At 46.2% G+C, this 19,609-nt stretch overlaps 1 protein-coding gene across 1 annotated transcript in view; it reads right to left on the bottom strand.

Annotated features, from left to right (window-relative positions):
- CRACR2A (calcium release activated channel regulator 2A) overlaps window positions 1–18,036 on the bottom strand; it is a 154,525-nt gene extending 136,489 nt beyond the window's left edge. Inside the window, exon 1 of the mRNA XM_023549029.2 lies at window positions 5,397–18,036. The gene's annotated coding sequence lies outside the window, so the exon portion shown is untranslated. The remainder of the gene's footprint in view (window positions 1–5,396) is intronic.
- Window positions 18,037–19,609: the final 1,573 nt, after the last annotated feature.

Raw genomic sequence — 19,609 nt, 5'->3', positions numbered from 1 at the left:
ATGGCTCAACACCTCAACTCACAGGCCTCCACTTCCGGGCCCCTCGCTTCCTTCCTTCACAGGGCAATGTAAAATGACGAAGACCCAAGACAGCTGGAGCCACTCATACTGTCATTCCACAGTGAATTTGTTTCTTATATCTGAGCAAGGTCCCAGCCTGATGTATCATGTCACCCCAATACCACACTTATCATGTGGCACCAAGCTCTCTCTTGGCACGTCCTAACTAGACTCCAAGGACCAGGGTGGATCATTCGTATTATCTCTCATACCTGTCACAGTGCCTGGCAAGTATAAGTTGCTCAATAAATGTCTGGGGTCTGAAGGAGCAAGAGGGCAATGGAGCCAATGACGTTATAAAATGTGAGCAGCCATAAAGGAAAAGTGGTTGCCTTTTTTAGGAGAACAAAGCTCATTCTCATTATATGATACGAGCTCTCTTTGGGGTAGGCAATATCATTTATTTTCAGAAATGTCTCGCTTATCTTTGCCATGACTATCATGTCCATGCTGTCACTGATAACAAGCTTAGAAGATGAGAGGTTTAACTGTAAAACACACCTAGTTTTAAGACTTTGGAAGCACCATAATACATTGGCTACAACATCAGGGCCCTAGAGCCAAAATATCACTAGGGATCTAAATGAAAATGTAAACTGTACCATGTAGCAGTTGTCAGTTATGGTCAAGTTACCTTATACTTCTCTGTTACTGTTTCCTCATCTATAAAACAGAGATAATAATACTACTTTCTCTTGAGGCTCTGGTGAGATAATACCTGTAGCAGAACAGTGCTTTTTGCTGTCTTGTTCATTTTTATTGCTGGTCTCCGAGTAGCTACCCAGGAAGTGCTAAAGTAACCAGACAGCAGAGCTCCTTTCCTTCAACTTTGAGATGACAGAAAGGCATGGATGCACCAAAGCAGGGCCTGTAAACTCCAGTGCCCAGACAAGTAACATCAATGAGCCAAGCAGTCAGGTGCAAATGAAGCAGATTCACACCCATGTAGAAATTTGCCTTCTCCCCTTGTTTTGAAAAAGACAGCCTCCTTGGGCTTTCAGTTTCTACTTTGAAGAGACAGGAGTACAAGAGCTAATTCCCCTTCCTCTTTAACCCACCATAAGGAAAACAGCATAATCGTGATGACAAATGACAATCAACACCTGCCTGAATGGAAGAGAGACAGCATAAGGAAATGTGTCAAATAGAAGCAGGTTGGTTCTACTTAAAAAAACAGCAGTTGCTCAAATCCAACCAATTGTCAACATGCAGTTATTAGAATCCAGTGTTTCCAGTTGTTATGGATTGAACTGTGTCACCCCAAGATATGTGTTGACTTGGCAAGGCCATGACTCCCAGTATTGTGTGATTGTCCACCATTTTGTAATCTAATGTGATTTTCCTATGTATTGTAAATCCAACCTCTATGATGTTAATGAGGCAGGATTAGAGGCAGTTATGTTAATGAGGCAGGACTCAATCTACAGGATTAGGTTGTATGCTGAGTCTATCTCTTCTGAGATATAAAAGAGAATCCAGCAGAGAGGAAAGGGGCTTCATGCCACCCAGCAAGAAGTACCAGGAGCAGAGCTCATCCTTTGGACCTGGGGTTCCTGTGCTGAGAAGCTCCTAGACCAGGGGAAGATTGATGGCAAGGATCTTCCCCTAGAACCAACAGAAAGTGAATGCGTTCCCCTGGACTGGCACCCTGAATTCAGACTTCTAGCCTCCTAGACTGTGAGAGAATAAATTTCTCTTTGTAAAAGCCATCCACTTATGTTATTTTTGTTATAGTAGCACTAGATAACTAAGACACTAGCCCTTTTAATAATCCAAAAATACCTCAAAATTTTTAAATACTATATGTGTGCAGGTACACATACAAAATGGTAGGCTTATTTACTGCAGCGTTACTTGTAATAAACAGCAAACAAACGACTAAAAACAACCCAAGTGTCTATAAGTAGAAGACTGGTTACATAAAGTATGGGGCATCCATACAATGGAACATTACATCCCTATAAAAATGAATGAGAACCCTAGCTACATGCTGATATAGAAAGACCTCCAAGATAAATTATTAAGTGAAAAAAGTAACAAAACCAGAGTGTACAGTATGCTGTAATTCATGTAAGAAAGAAAGGGATGGAGACAGAATATATATTTCTACTAGTTTGTCTTTGCAAAAAGAAACTCTGGAAGGATTAGATTAGATATGAGAAGATATATAAGAAACAAATAAAAGCAGTGACTGGGGAGGTGCCTGGACAGGCAGACAGAGGTAAGGGTAAGAGCTTTTACTTTTACCATGTACCTTTTTATAATGATTTGATTTTTGAGCCATGTGAGTTCATCGCTTTTTCAAAATATAAAAACATCGTGAACACCAGTCACTATGAACACTGCACATCTACAGACTGAAAAGGGCCTACAGGCCCCCAGTTAGCAATTTCTGCACTAAGGGGTCCTAAAGTGGGGAGGAGAAAAGTTGGCAGCACAGGGTCCAAGTTTTAATATGTTTGTATTTTAATATGTTCAGTATCTGATCCCTGTAACTCTCTGGATTGTCTGGCAATGAGCTAGTTGGGCCCCATAGCTCCCCCTCTCCCAGAGGAAGGAGATGCAACTTTTCACTGGATAAAATGAGGTTCCCTGCTCCCCCCGTGTGGGAGAGGCCACCCCAAAATTCAGGTTCCTAGGTAACTGGGGAGCTTCAAGGTGCTGAGCAGATGGAATTTCCCAGCATTCCTCTAATGTTAAGGCTGCCTGGAACCTCAAAGACTTGTTTGTTCCCCACTGGCAAGACCTCTCCTCTACTTGATCTACATAAAGGGAGAGCACAGGGGTTAGAGTCCCTCCACCGGAACCCCGGTCCATGATGTGTCTAGCTGGGCCCCAGCTCAAGTGAACTTCTCTAGGGAGTGCCAAGAGAACAGAGGACGTGTACCCCTGCTAACTCTTATCCCTGACACTTCCAGTTGGCACCAAGGGACACTGTAAATATTCATTCCTAGCCCTTTGCATGTCCCTAGTCTTGTCACCTTGAGTGAGCTCATCTAGGAACCATGGGCCAGCTCAAGTGGCAAAGGCATCTGACACCGTTCCATCTTAATAAGTGTTCGACAGATACTGTTGACAACTCTGCCCAAATGAGTGAAAATTCTAGGACTCTGATTGATGAGGTTTTACTGCAAGGTATGCAGCAAAAGGAGTCCCTGGGTGGTGCAAATGGTTAACACTCTCAGCTGCCAACTGAAAAGTTGGAAGTTCAAGTCTACCCAGAGGGGCCTTGGAATAAGGTCCTGGTAATCTACTTCCAAAAAATCAGCCACTGAAAACCCTATGGAGCACAATTCTACTCTGAAACACATGGGGTCACCATGTGCCGGAGGTGACTCAATGGCAACCGGTTTATACAGTAAAAACATAACCAACAACAATTACTGAGTGTTCATCTTGTAAAGAATATAAGAGAAATACAGAATATAGTCTATCACTGCCCTCAAAGAGTTTACCCTCTGGATGAAGATTCAGAACAGATACCTAACATACAATAATATGTATCGTAAAGGCCAAGTAAGTGTTACCCCCAGTGGATGTGACAGAAGTCACTCTTAACAGTTCTGCCATCCAGATTCATCCTTCAACTCTGCTTGTTTCTAGCTGCTCCTGATATGAGTGTCTAGAAGAACTGGGAAAACTTTAGGATGTCATGCTAGCAGACAATTTCTAGTGGCTATCGTCACTGCCCCTGGCATGGGCCCTATCTTAGTCATCCAGCACTGCTATAACAGAAATACCACAAGTGGATGACTTTAACAAAGAGAAATTTATTCTCTCACTGTCACCGTCTGAATTATGTCCCCCCAAAAAATGTGTGTATCAATTTGGCTGGGCTGTGATTCCCAGTATTGTGTGATTTTCCTATATGTTGCAAATCCTGCCTTCATGATGTTAATGAGGGAGGATGGGCGGCAGTTGTGTTAGGGAGGCAGGACTCAATCTACAAGATTGGATTGCTTATTGAGGCAATCTCTTGAGATGTAAAAGAAAGAACAGAGCAGAGAGACAGGGGGATCTCATACTACCAAGAAAGTAGCACCAGGAGCAGAGCGTGTCCTTTGGACCTGGAGTCCCTGTGCCTGAGAAGCTCCTTGACCAGGGGAAGATTGAACCAACAATGAGAGAAAGCCTTTCCCTGGAGCCAACGCCCTGAATTTGGACTTTCAGCCTACTTTACTGCGAGGAAATAAATTTCCCTTCTTTAAAGCCATTTATTAGTGGTATTTCTGTTACAGCAGCACTAGATGACTAAGACACTCACAGTCTAGGAGGTTAAAAGTGCAAATTCAGGGCACTGGCTCCAGGTGAAGGCTTTCTCTCTCTGTTGGCTCTGGAGGAAGGTCCTTCTCCTCAGTCTTCCCCTGGATTAGGTGCTTCTCTGCTCAGGAACCCCAGGTCCACAGGACACGCCCCACTCCCAGTGCTTCTTTCTTGGTGGTATGAGGTCCCCACTCTCCACTTGCTTCCCTTTCCTTTTATCTCTTGTAAGACAAAAGGTGGTGCAGACCACACTCCAGGGAAACTCCCTTTACATTGGATCAGGAATGTGACCTTAGTAAGGGTGTTGCAATCCCTTCCTAACCCTCTTTAACATAAAATTACAATCACAAAATGGAGGACAACCACCAAATACTGGGAACCATGGCCCAACCAAGTTGACACATATTTTGGGGGGACACAATTCAATCCATGACAGGACCCAAGCTTCCTGCCCACTGTAGATAGCCACTCCTACCATGATCATTATCTATGCACTTGGTTGAAACCTTTCCTATCAGTTCTCTCTTCCTTATCAGAGGGGCAGGCCCTGGAGGGACTGTGAGCCCTTTTGGAGCTCTCCATGTAGCTGATATGCAGAAAACATGAGATCCAGGTGGTTTGGGAACCCACTTTGGTGAACTCATTAACAAAGTTTTTAAGGGGAGCTGCAGAAAGTTGGGGAGTCTCTGGATGGTTCAAACAGTTAACGTGCTGGGGTGCTAACTCAATGGTTAACTTAAAGGTCACTCTAAAGGCTGGAGGTCCGAGTCCACCCATAGGTACCTTGGAAGAAAGGCCTGGCAATCTACTTTCAAAAAATCAGCCTTTGAATATCCTATGGAGCACAGTTCTACTTTGACACACATAGGGTCACCATGAGTTAGAACTGACTCAATGGCAACCGTTTGGGGCTTTTTGTTTTTTTGGCAGAAGGAGACCCCAGGCGGAGATGCTGTTTTCTTCAGCATCTTTCAGAACATTTGTTTTTTTTGCCCAGTCTTCTCTCCCAGTATAACCTGCATCTAGGAACCATTGATTCTCACCATAAGTAAACCTCATATCCAGTTACATACCTAGAAGTAGGCAGGGCAGCAAAACGTGACTGAGCTCTCCAGGAGCTTAGTCTGAATCCCAGGCTGCTGGGTAGTGGCTCCCCCAGGGTTCCTCCTGCAGCTGTCTGCCTAGGAAGAGACGTGGCCACACCGAGTGCTGGGTGGAGAGCGAGGCTGAGCTCATGGAAGAAGAGTGGCCACCCAGTGCCACCACACCCTTGACAAGCAGCTTGATGACCTGATTGTGTCTCCACGCCAGCCTCCTGAAGGGCACCTATGGTCAGAGCATGACCTGCAGGTGGAACAGAGAGGAAAGGTTTCCTCATTCTGACGTCAGGTAATTCATTATAGACTCTCAAGGTGGAAAAGAACTTTGGAATCACTTAGCTTCTACCCTGTGACTTTTTATATAAACTTCCAGCTGGGGTCTGGGTCAGGCTTTGAAGCAGACAGTGTTGCTTGCCTAAGCAACATCCATTTCTCCCTTCCTCCTCTCTAACATAATTCCAATTTTGTTCAGGGGTCCATCCCAGCTCAGAGGCCTCACCCAGATCCCTTGCCAGCGGACAGGTTAGCGGTGGGCTTGTGACCACCTCTGGTCATTCAGACACGGGAGAGGCCTCCTGAAGGTGCTTCTGGAAACGTTTTCCTGACTTTGAAAAAAGGAGATTCAGGGACATTTTACTCTGGTAAATGTTGTATTTTTAAGTGTGTCAACTAGAATTTCTGAAGCTACAATGTGACTATGAAAGGGAAGTTTGAGGGCAGAACAGAAAGATAGAAAGAATTTGGGTCCTTGATGACATCATTGAACCACATGCAATAATCAGGTATTCATACTGGTCTGAGTGGGCACAAAAAGAGAAAGCAAGGAAGACTCAGGGTGGAAGAGAATGGGCAAACAGCTCCTCAGAAAATAAGCTAAAATCTTGAACAAAGAGTAGAGAAACGTTGAGGGAGGTGTAGACATTTACGATCAAGACTATGAATACCGATAAAAACAGTAATGAATGACGGCGGCAGCTAACATTTCCTGAGCACTTAAAATGAACCAGGCACAACTTTAACTGCTTTGTGAGTGTCAACTCATTTCATCCTCCCCCAAAGCCTATGAGGTAGCTCATATTATTAGCCCCATTTCATGGACAAGTAAACTGAGGCATGGAAAGCTTAAATGATAACAGGAAGTGAGTGTCAGGGGCAGGATATGAGCCTAGGCAGAAGAGCTCCAGAGCTCAAGCTCTGCACCGGTGGTTCTCAAAGTGGTCACCAGAACAGCAGCACCAGCAGCATCTGGGAACTTATTGGAAATACAGATCTCAGGTCTCACTGAATTGAAACTCATTTTGTTTGGTCATGCTACTTCTGGTGTCCCGTCCTGTGTGGATGGGGTGCTCATTAGAACAAGTCTCCATTGCGCTGCCGCTCTAGCTGAGCAACCCTCACTGTGAGCGGACTCTCATTAAGACACTTCGTGCACGCTTCAGGGGCTCATCAAACACATTTAGTTTTGCGTGTTCACCAGCCTCAATGGATTCTATTGAGAACTTGAAATTGTTCTGTTTTTTCCTCCCTGTTGATCAAGATTCTTTTATAGAATCTTAAAACATTTATTAATGACAGCTGGGGCACGAGGGGTGGAATAATTTGGAAACGGATAGTGAGAATGGTTACGCAACTTGAAGAATGTAAACAATGTCACTGAATTGTATGGGTAGAATTTGTTGAAATAATATATCCTTTTTGCTGTGTATATTTTCACACAAAAAAATTAAAATTAAATTAAAAAAACATTTAGTACAGTGTGTGCAATTTTAGGTTCCTGAATGATAACTTCCATTTGATTCCTTTTCCCTCCCATAATTTTATCAATTTTAAATAAAAATGCTAAGCTTCTATTTCCAGCAATACAGCAGGCTAGGTATCTAGATTGACCCTTCTGAAACAACTGAAAATTCTGTATAAAGTATAAGAAACAATTTTCCTAAAATCATTAATGAGCTGGCAAGAAAGGAAGGAATTCACTGTCCAGGGACTTTGGATAATGGACTCTCCAGACACCGACTTATGTGCTTGAAGAAATTAAAAACAAGCTTGAAAATAGGTACACAGATTTGGAGTCAGGCACACTTATATTCTTATCTCGCTGCCATCTCTTACTATTTGTGATGCTTGAACCAAGTTAATTAGGGTCTCGATTTTCTCATCTTACAAATTTCTTAAATAGTGTCACTTATGCAAAGTATTTGTGAAGAATACATGAGCAAACATATATAAAAGCTCCCAACATGGCTTCTGCATCTCTAAGCTGTAAAATGAATGTTAATTTGTCATCCCTTCAAAAATTAATAAGTAAACAAATAAATATTGTTAGCAACCAAGGACTTGCCCCTCTGCTTCAGATCTAAGATAAAACGCTCGCATTTTTTCATATTGTATGAATCTACGCCCCAGAGCTGATGTTTAGCGGATGTTTTCTTTTCATCTTTCCAGCACTAAGTCTAAGATCTTTTGAATAAGATATTTATGATTTCTTTATTTAAAAAAATACAGCATGTATACACACACGCCTCGTGGCAGATAGCCTGGATTCCAGTTTAACTCACAATTTAAAAGTAATCTGTGTTCTCAGTTTTATGAGGACACAAAGTACCTGTTGGCCCACCCACGTGCAGAACAGCTTGTCCTGCCCATGGTCCCCTGAGCTCCTTCCTTCCCCAGGGCTTTCCCTCCACCTACGTGATGGAGACACAGAAGTGATCCCTCGTCAGTTCCAGCCATCCCTATCCCCGACCCTGAGAGACCCCTCGCCCCAATCCTGTCTTCACCCTCAGTTTCATTTAGGACTTAAAAGGCAGAGAAAAAACAAAGCAGTAAAAGGTGACTAAGAAGATGTCATGGATTGAATTATGTCCCCCCAAAAATGTGTGTATTAACTTGGTTAGGCCATGTGTGGTTGCCCTCCATTTTGTGATTTTCCTATGTGTTATAAACCATAATTTCTGCCTGTGGTTAAAAGGATTAGGGTGGGATGCAACACTCTTGCTCAGGTCACCCCCCTGATCCAATGCAAAGGGAGTTTCCCTGGGGTGTGGTCTGCACCATCTTTTATCTCTCAAGAGATAAAAAGAAAGGGGGGACCTCATACCCCCAAGAAAGCAGGGCCAGGAGCAGAATGCGTCCTTTGGACCCAGGGTCCCTGTGCCTGAGAAGCTTCTTGACTAGGGGAAGATTGAGGACAAGGAGGAGTCCAGAGCTGTCAGAGAGAGAAAGCCTTCCCCCTGGAGCTGACACCCTGAATTTGGACTTGTTGCCTTCTGGACTGTGAGAGAATAAACTTTTCTTTGTTAAGGTCATCCACTTGTGGTATTTCTGTTATAGCAGCACTAGATGACTAAGGCAGAAGGGATAACTTAGTTACCTTTAGGTTCTCTACCTAATTCTCATTTCACAACACTTTTCTGGGAAACAGATAAACCCGGCACCAATCTTTCCTTGATGGTGTCAAGGAAACAAAAACTCTGGGCCTGAAATTCGAAGACCTGGCTTTGCATCCTCACTCTGCCATTTGCTACCCCTATGTCCTTGGGGAGACCACTTAACCTTTCTAATTTTATTTTCCTCATCTGTAAATTGCAGGCAATAATAATATCCTGTATTTGTAGAGCATCTTACAAGTTACTAAGTGCTTCCACCATCATGATTCCATTTAATCTGTATTGTTGGGTCTATAATACCCAGTGTTGATACTCACCTCATTGCACTGTTGTAAGTATTTAAAAGCAGAGTCTGGGGCTGGGGCTGCTGTGCAATTCACCAAGAGCTTTATCAACCAAGGTTCTGTAACTTAGAGTGGGCTCTGCAGTCCAAATGGCTGGATTTGAATTCTGATTCTACACTGACTGACTGTGTAGCCTTGAGCAAGTTGCTTAGCTTCTATAAGCCTCAGTTTACTCACCTCTAAGTTAAGGATGATAATAATATACTACCTTGTAGCGCAGGGCTTTATATATGGCAGGCACTCAATGCATGAGAGATGACTTGAATCTACACCAAGTCAGTCAACGGTTCTCAACCTCTCTCTCTCTCACACACAGACACAGACACACAGTCAACACCCATCATCCTCCTCCCTTTATTCTCCATTGTTCCCTCCACCCTCCACCCTTCTGGCCAAATATTTGCAAAAGGAGGACAGAAGCTTCAAATAATCAGGACACACCATGGATTATTTGTTTCTTGAAGACGACTGAGCCTCATTTTTTCCATTCTGTGAGAAAACTGTGATTCCCACTCTATTTCCCGGGCTCTCCATGCTGTCCTGGATGGAAGCATAGCCTACGGAGCTTAGATCTACTCTGCAACATATGGGGTCACCAGGAGTTGGAATCGACTTGATGGCAATGGGTTAAGGAATATTTTATGGCTTGGGAAGAACTTTGCTGGTTTAATTTCCAGGCAGAATGGTCCTCAGACACTATCTATTAAGATGGACTGATGGACTCTAATGGAATTTCCCACCAGGGCTCCCTGCCACCATCTACCTACTGAATTCTACCACCCTTGAATGCCCAGCTAGCTCACTTCCACCTACTCAGGGCCTTCCAAAACCCGGTTTCCCTCTAGAGCACATACAGTCAATTCCTCCCCCATGGCAATAGCCATACATGCTGCCTGGGGTGCTCCAGCTGTCTTTTGCTCCTGTCTGGTCAAAAGAAGCAGCCTGTCCTTTGTTCTTTCACCCAGTATAATGCACTGAACACAGTAGGTGTTCAATAAGTACCTGTCGATACATTTTTTTCAGCATTAACCCAAAATAAGACCACCCTGACTGACTTAGACTCTAAAGTGTGAGAATATTCAGACATAGTATGTGGCATAATGTAATTGCTATTCAGGACACATTAGACCTTTTTATTCTAACTCCATAGGGCTCATGTGTTTAAAAAAAAAATTCAGTTTGAAATGTGGGATTAGATAATGGAGGCCTAGTAATTTTCCTTTTTCATCAACATTCATTTCCCTTAATGGTTCCTTTTTGTGTCTTTGTTTCTGGTTCAAGCTGTGGTTCAATGTATTAAAATTGCATTTCTTAAAATGAAGTTCTATATCAGACTTTTTAACTGGCCTTCCCTATCCCTATTATTTCTGAATGGCGTATATTTTTGAGAAGGTAAATTGGAGCCTCCTGGGTTCACCTGCTTCCATTTTACAGGTGTGTTAACAGAGCTCTATTATCAAGGAAACCCCACAACCCAAGAGGTCAACTCTTTGTAGGGAGCCAGTCTAATGCAGGAGCATCGGCAGCACCAGGTGAGGTGTCCGTGATGTTGGCATTTATGCCAAAACCAGATATGTGAACCCAGAAAGTTATTTCGCCTCTCTGAGCCTCTGTTTCCTCATCTGTAAAATGGGGATGCTAAGACCTAGATTCTGGCCAGAATGTTCCTTAGTAGCAAGGATGACGCCGAGGCTTCATCTCACATACTTTGGTCATGTTATCAGGAGGGACCAGTCCCTAAAGAAGGACAGCATGCTTGGTAAAGTGGAGGGTCAGTGAAAAAGAGGAAGACCCTCAACAAGATGTATTGACAAGTGGCTGCAACAATGAGCTCAGACATAGTAACAACTGTGAGGATGGTGCAGGACCAGGCAGTGTTTCTTTCTGTTGTACATAGGGTCGCTATGAGTTAGAACCAGCTCCATGGCACCTAACAACAACAAGACCTAGATTAGAAACAGTGCCTGGCACATGGCAGGCATTCTATAAATTACCTAATTATTACGCGTGGGATCCATGTGAAAGTCTATTGGTTTTTTTTTTTTTTTTTGCTGCTGCTCTTGCTGACTTTATTCCCAAAGAATTAAGCAACATCCACCAATGTCAGAATCCTGAGCCCCAAGCAAAGATGAGGTCCCAAAAATCTGAGCACTGAGAGACACAGCAGGGGCTAGTGCAGTCCATATCCATTGCCGTTAAGTCAATTCTGACTCATAGTGACCCTATAGGACAGAAGAGAACTGCTCCATAGGGTTTCCAAGGCTGTAATCTTTGCAGAAGCAGGCTGCCACATCTTTCTCCCTTAGAGGAACTGGTGGTTCTAACCATGGACCTGATGGTCAGCAGCCAGGCGCTTTAACCGCTGCACCACTGGGGCTCCTTTAGTACAGTCCATAGACAGGGTATTAACAAGCAACAGGGAGTGTACCAGAGGGACACATCACAGGTAAAAAATGCCGTAAAAAATGCCATAAAAAATGCCTGCCGGAGGAATGGACAGGACAACCAAGCCTGAGAAATGAACTGTTTCCTGAGCGAGTGCAGAGTCAAGTTGCAACAAGATAACAAGAGGGGACAGAAAAGCGCAACTGATCACGATCAAGGACAAGAACCAAGGCAGTGACGAAGCCTCTGCCAGCCAGAGAAGATTCGCCCACTGTCTGCTTGGGGAGGTACTCATGGTCAGAGCTAAACTCACACTTTTACAGTACATGTGTAATTACTTAAAAAGCTTAATTTGGCAGTTGTGTGGTAAATTCCATGAGCAGTTTGTCCATGGTATGTAATAACCTATTTTCAAGAAAATCCTTTATGGCTAATGGCTCCAGTTAAGAACCCTACTAGAATGCGGTTCATATAATATGTAGCCAAATCCATGCGGGTTCTAGTTTTCCCTAGTAGACAACAATGTGCCAAGGCAGGGCCAGCTATGCTTGGTTCTATACAACTACACCCCTGTCTAGAAGAAAGATCAGGGGGCATTACTTACACCTCTGTTGCTCAGTTTCCTTAACTGAAAAGAGAGGAGGATAATAACCTCTTTATAAGACTGTTGGGAGATTTTACAAGGTGCTGTGTAAAGCACTTAGCACAGAACCTGATGTAAACGAAGACAGTTGCACAGCAGCTCGTTTGGCTGAAAGAGAATTTTAGAAACCAGAAAGCAACAAAAACCAGCAGCAGAAAGGTTGCCCAGGTAGAGGGGGCTTCTGACAGCGAGGCTACTGTGCAGCCAGGGAAGGCAAGACAGAGCATCACTGTAGGACTTTCTGGAGCCAAATCCTATGTATGTTCCAACTCTCAGCCCACTAGAGACACTGAAACAACAAAGACATAAAGCAGAGTTGGGACACCTTCTCTCTGTTGGATTGTGCAGGGGAGGGAGACTCCACCCGGCCGTGTCCATGCACAGATCCATCCAGAAGACTTTGTGAGTCAAGACCTCCCACATGCGGAGATGACCTTTATCCAGGATGCCCATTTAACTCAAACTCCTGGGAGACTTGAAAACTAAAACGCCACCACAAGCCATGTCACCAGAGAAAGATCTAGAGGTTCGTATGCAGAACATTCAGTCTTTTCTGCTGATGATATGTCCCCCATAGTCATTTCTGACCATGATTCAGATGACTGTACCCACAGAATGAAACTAGCAAGAACCTCCTCCGCTTCTCCAGCCCCTCAGCATTCTCGTCTGGGGACGGTGGTGCTGCTGCCTGTTGAGAAGACCCTCGCTTTTCAGAAGAAAGCCTCTAGTTTTCAGTCCTGCTCAGGTTATAGAAAGAGTCATTTTGGCAAACCACCTTCTGCTCCCCCACAAAAAATCCCCTTCCCTGTGACCTTTCTGCCTCCCATTCATGTCCCAGAAGGAAGGACATGCCAGCATAAGCTGTGCCTCAGGGAACTGCGACTGCAGTGCCTCACCGGCTGGGCTTTTCCACAAAAAATCCCCTTCCCTGTGACCTTTCTGCCTCCCATTCATGTCCCAGAAGGAAGGACATGCCAGCATAAGCTGTGCCTCAGGGAACTGCGACTGCAGTGCCTCACCGGCTGGGCTTTTCCACAGTCGGGAAGCTGCCTCAGGGACCAGCAGCATTTCCCAGCTGCCTATTCCCCAACTTTCTGGTCCTTAAAAGCCCAGAAAGGCAGCTCTCTGGTGGGGAGCTCTGCTGGAAGCTGGACAGGCTGAGTCGCTGACAGAGGCCTCTAACGGCAACCTTCCAGGCAGGCTGGCTCGCTCACCACTCACAAACATGCTTTTGTCCACCATGTTCTCCTCACATGCCCCACCTTCCATTCTCCCCTCTGGCTTTCCAAAGTCTGCGCATTCTTCTGGGTCTACATCAAATCCCACCTCCTCTGTGAAGTCACAAGAAACATGCTTTATTCTGCTTACCTATAAATACTAATACCATTGGTGGCCTTTGAGACACATCATTCCCTCACCCGAGGGGACTGTGAATGCTTGTAGCAGGGATCATGTCCTCTCTTCTTAAACCAGATCTCCTGCTGGCACAGAAGGGGCTCAGTAAGCACAGATGCTAACTAGGTAACAGATTCTATCCCCGGCCCCTGGGGAATTCTAGTCCAAGGCTGACACACTGATAAGGAGGACGATAACGGAACTCTGAACAGCAAACTCTTAAAACAAGTAAAGACGCCATGACCAATGGTGCCAGGTAAGCCTTGACCATGGTGCCTTTTCAAATCCATTAGCTCACCTGAGATGAATTAGCACGTAATTTTCCCCATTTCACTCAGGCTACAAGGGTTAATAATCCTGAGGACACGTGACTGGTTAGAATCAAAACCGAGCCAGGTTGCCTGGGTTCAAATCTCAGCTCAGCCTCTTATTAGCTGTGTGACCTTGGGCAAGTTATTCAACCTCTCAGAGCCTAGGTTTTCTCAACTGGAAAATGGGGATAATTATGATAATAGTACCTATCTAAAGGCTGCTGTAAGGATTGAATGAATTCATTCAGGCAAGGCTCTCGACCATGTTTGATGCATTTCTGTTCATCCAACCTCAAGGTGCAGCAGGAAAGGGCTCCCTGGAGTTCTGTGTTTAGTCAGGGTGGGGCTGCAGGAAGTCTGTCTCCCTCCCTGGGTCAGCACTAATTCACCCTTCCATTCCACAGGGTGAGGGTGTGTGCCTATGTGGATTAGACAATGTGGCAAAGCTTCATTCATTTACCAGTAAAACTCCTCCTGCAAATCCTGGAGCTCAACACTGAACAATCTCTAAAGTAAATAAAATGAAAATAAACCAATCGCCCAGGTAATAGGACATTTTCCTCTTGCCTGCACTGGTAATTGAGCCATTGTAGCCAACCTCCTACTTTTCCGGGTGCTGCTGTGAGATAAAAAGAGAGTGAAGGAAGCTACTCAGACAGAAACACACATGCAGGCTCTGGGAGGAGGGCACCCACGCCTGCTGGCCCCTTAGGTCTTGGCACACATGTGTGTTAAACCTCACCTTTCCTCTAAGCCCTCTACAACGCAGAATTCCACAGACCCAGGGGAGAGCTGGGAGCAGAGAGCAGGTGCTAAACCAATCCAGCCACAAGCTGGGCCTCCCTGGAGAAGGCACTGTTTCCACCCTCCCACAACTTCTCAGGCCCAGCCTCATGTTCTGTTGGCCCCTTCAGCACAGGTAGTGGGGACAGAGGCCCTTGGAATATGAACCACATCAAAGCCTGCCTGTTCCTACCTCCCTGCATCTCCCAGAAAAGCCTGGAGCATCTGCCTAAGTCAGGCTCCTTCTGCCCCTGAATTTGCACTGAGGCTGCTGCTTGGCTGACCCTGCCCAGAACGTGTCAGCAAACAGACAGGGAAAGAAAGTGCCCTGCTGACATCGGAGAAAGCTGAGGGGAGGGAAGGGGCTGGGAACCAAAGCAAACTGACAAAGAGAACACGCTGTCGCCCAGGAATCTGTCACGAAAGAAAATGCTATGTTCCTCAAGCAGAAGAGGTCTCTGAACGTAACCGTCCATCACACCTTGGTGCCTTCTAGTTGCCCCAGGCTGACAAGGTCCCTCAGGAACCCAGTCCCAACACTGGCCTTCGAGAAGTTTTTCCTTCCTGAGCCTAACCCAGCCATAGGACCTCAGTGACCTATTCTGAAAGGGCAGAGTGTTTACAAGGCAAAGATGAGCCAGAACATAGAGAACAGCAGCACCCACTCAGCTAGGTTGTTGTGAGGCTTAAGTGAGTAAATACACATACAGCCCTTGGAACCATGTCTAGCACTTAATGCGTACTGGTTGTCATGAGGGTGACCAGTTTGCCCAGGACATCCTGGCATATGCCTGTTGTCCGAGCATAATTATTAATAACCTTGCTTTCACTCTCATAAGTGTTCTATGTTGGACAATAAATTATAAAGCTGACTAGCTCTTGTCTGTTCTATGCCCACCTGATTACCTCCCTGTTTCATGCTGCCTCTCTGACTATTGGGGAGCCTGGGCAGGTCTCCAAAGATGGCTCTCCTATGGCACCAAGTTATCTGTGCCATAAACTCAGATTTTCCTTTCTTCCTTTTTTTCTTCCCTTTGTCTCTCCTTCTTCTTCCACAGCCATCCTCTCCTCTGCCTTTCCTTTATGCCTTAGCGTTCTGGTAGTGCACACAGGTACCTTTCGACCTAACATAAAAAAAATGTTGCTGTCAGGTCTGACTCATGGCGATCCCACGTGTGTCAGAGTAGAACTGTGCTCCATAGGGTTTTCAGTGGCTGATTTTTCAGAAATAGATTACCAGGCCTTTCTTCTGAGGTGCCTCTGGGTGGACTCAAACCTCTAATCTTTCAGTTAGCAGCAGAGCACATAAACTGTTTGCACCACCCAGGGACTCCTTTGACCTAACTAAAAAACAACAAAAAATTTGCTACTGTTGAGTTGATTCCAATTCATAACGACCTTATAGGACAGAGTAGAACTGCACCGTAGGGTTTCCAAGGAGTGCCTGGTGGATCTGAACTGCCAATTTTTTGGTTAGCAGCTGAGTTCTTAATCACTGGGTCACCAGGGCTCATATTTGGACAGGACATTTTCTGGCTCTCTAACTAAACTGTGCCTTATCAACTTTCTCTTAGAGGTAAGGAAACAATCTGAGATGTCAAAGAAATTTCTCGACAGGTGGGTGGATGACTGGAAATAATGTACTGTTTTGTGTATGTTACGTGTATGTGTGTGTGTGTGTGTGTGTGTGTTTTAAGGAAAAAAAAGAGGATACCAGCTCTACCACTCACTAACCATTGGGCAAAACACCATGATTCTCCAAAGTCTCAGTTTCCCCATCTTTAAAATACAGCAGACATATCCCTAGAACGCCGTGATTCTGTGACATTGTAACAGGCCCTGGCCTGCCTGCTCTCAGGACCTGAAAGGCACTCGTGGAATTCCACAGTATTCTGTACTTCTTTAGGGCCAGTCTAACTACTCTATGGGGGAAACACAGGAGGAAACCAGGGCCTGGGAAAACATGATCACCTGAACGAATTCTCACCCAGGGAATCCTGGCGAGTACATGAGTCACATGTGCACTGTGACAGGACATACAGTTGTTCTGTGGGGGAGAAAAGTGAGGCAGTGATATGAACTCAGTGACTGACTGTCTGGGTCCTGGAGGAGTCCCTGGGGGACCAGCTTCTCCCAGCCACCTCGTCAGTTCCTAGGAACCTGAAGGCTCCACCCTTTTTCCTCACAGCAGGCATGGCAAACTGTCGTGACACTGAGCCACAGAGCACGGTGTGCAGAGCTGATGGCCACCATGGCCCCCCTCCCATTGATGGGGATTGCCTTCTGTGAGCTCGGCACGGCACCACCACAGCCTGACATGTCTCCAATCACCCACCAAACCAGACCCTGTTCCCAGGGTTTTGTTTCCACTGGTGGCATAACCAGCCACCCAGGCCCTGGAACCCATACCTCCATCATCAAGGGCTCCTACCTCCTCTTGCCCATGACATTTATTATTTAGTCACCAGATTGGATCTATCTCATTTTTGTCTGGGTTTGAACCCCTGCTCTACCACTTATTTGCTGTGTGACCTTGGAAAAGTTACTTATCCTCTCTGACACTGTCTCCTCCTCTACAAAGTGAGAACAATAATAACAATCTCATAAGATTGTTGGGAGAACTAAATGAAGTTACCTGTGAAAATCCCTGAGCCCAGGCAGATTACTTCTCTTCCCACCTACCCCACTCCTCTCCTCACACACCCTGTTAGCAATGACTCTGGTTAAGCCCCTTTCTCCCCATTCCTACTAGCCCCTTTCCGGCCCACGTGGTCTCTTTCAGAGCACTGCAATCATCTCTTTCCCAGGTTCTCCCCGCCAGCTTCCTCCCTGCAGTATATTCCATATATTGCCCTGGACGACAAGTCCTTTGAAGCCAGCTCCAATATCATCATTTCCATTCTCGGAAACCATCAAAATAACTCCAGGCCTAATAATAAAGTTTAAGTTCCCTAACCTAACACTCAAGGTCTATCAACACTTTATCTTCAACACCATCCCTCACCATATTGTCCACTATTCCTTTCCTTTTCCCCATAAACAGCCCACTTCCATGACTTTGCTTAGGTGTTCCCTTCCTCTGATACTCCCAGACCCAGGCTCCTCATTAAAGCCTGGCTTGAGTGCCACCTCCAGGATGCCAGCCCTGATTCACTCCTTCCAGAAGTGATTGATCTCCCTCCCCCAAGTGCCCTCTAGACTCATGGCATATACTCTTTAAGATACAGTATTGAGAGGGCCAGGGACCTCAGGGGTCATCAAGGCTGGGCCTCTCTGAAATACTCTAATTTATCAGTCAAAAAAGATGGCTGCAGTAGCTTTCATGGGCAAACACTATCCTATGAGGTTAAAAAAAAATTAATTTCACCAGAAAAGGAACATGAAACCTGTACCCCCAAGCTAAAATTCAGATTCTAAAAAAAAAAAAAAAACTTTTTTTTTTTTTTTATATGGGGTAGGCTGCCCTGGTTTTACATCTTTGATAAAATGATTCCTCAGTACATGCTGGTTTCTTCCAGAGACAGGGAACTCGCTACCTCAGGAGTTAGTTAGGTTCTTCCTATTGAACTCTGACCACGTGTGGATTCCCACCCTTTGGCCCGATCTACCCTCAGGAGTCGTACAGAGCCGATTCATCAGGGACCCCTGGTATCCTCACAGAGCACACTGCATAAATGACAGAGATATGGATTCAGAGGGCTTTCCCATGTGCTAGGTAGATTCACTGCATGCCGTGTGCACACATGAACACACACATGCGTGCATGCAGGCGCACACCACACACACACACACACACACACACACACACACACACACCTGGACCAGAGTCAGCAAAGGCCAGCTGAGTCACTGCCAGACCACAGCACAGACAGGGGCCAGGAAGGAAGTGAAGCCCCAGTAGTGGCCCATTTCCTGACTTTCTTTGCTCTGGAAGGTTCTCTTTCTGTCATTTTTTCTTTCCACTTAGTCTTTCTCAGCTCTTTGTTTCTACACATGGCAACAGTTGTGACTGCGGCCCTGGCCCACCTGGCAAGGACTCCTAGCACCAAGGACCTGCAAGTCAGGAGTTCTGGTTTCTCGACCTGTGACCCCAGGCAAGTCGCTTCACCACTCTGAGCCTCAGTTTCCTCATCTATAAAATGAAGAAGCTGGATGTGGCTAAAGACTCTCTGAGGTCCTTTCCTGATCTAAACTCCAATGTTTCTGCCTCCTCCAGTCCAGCTAGGTCCTGCAGGGGTTAATTGAGGGAGGGGGCAAAGACCAGGCCTAGGGACGGGTCAGGAGCCCAGCTGTCCTGACCGCGGGGCGCACAGCCTCCCGCCAGGCCCTCCGCTGAACTCCATGTGCTCCACACGTACGCGCAAACTTTTCTACCCCGGACTCAGGCAGGAAGCGCCCGCCTCCGGGGCTGCACCACGGGAGCGCCCACCCTGCAACCTTCCTCCAGTTACCTTGGCCTCACCGCCTGCGCCCCTTCCCTCGCACCTGCCAGCGCCGACCCCCTGGGCTCACAGCTGTCCCGCAGCGGCTGGTCCGGCGGGCTGCTCCGCCCAGCTCTCTCCGCCCCAAAGCCGCGCGGTCTGGACCAGCCCCCAGTGGCGCTGAAGTGGAAGCGGCGCGCTCTGAACCCCACTAAGGGCGTGAAGCCGCTGCTCTCTGGGCGCCCTCCCGGATCTGCGCGCGCCCCTGCGGTGGAGTCCGGACCGTTTAGGAGGTGACCCCAGACTGCCCAGGAGCCTGATTTAGGCTGCTGCCGCTGCCGTCTTTGACTGACTGCCTGGTCGGGCTTCCTGGGCCCCTCTGTTCTCCAGTTCCTTAGGCCCCTTGCCCTGATTCGGGAAGGTTTACACGTTCCAGAGCCGAGTGGAGCATCAGTCGGGGGCTTTGCTGGCCCACTGGGCAGAGCCGGCATCTAGATAGGGATCCCTGAAAGCCA

This window comes from Loxodonta africana, chromosome 4 (assembly GCF_030014295.1).
Source record: "Loxodonta africana isolate mLoxAfr1 chromosome 4, mLoxAfr1.hap2, whole genome shotgun sequence".
Taxonomy (NCBI): domain Eukaryota; kingdom Metazoa; phylum Chordata; class Mammalia; order Proboscidea; family Elephantidae; genus Loxodonta; species Loxodonta africana.
This window is presented reverse-complemented; position numbering and strand designations above follow the sequence as displayed.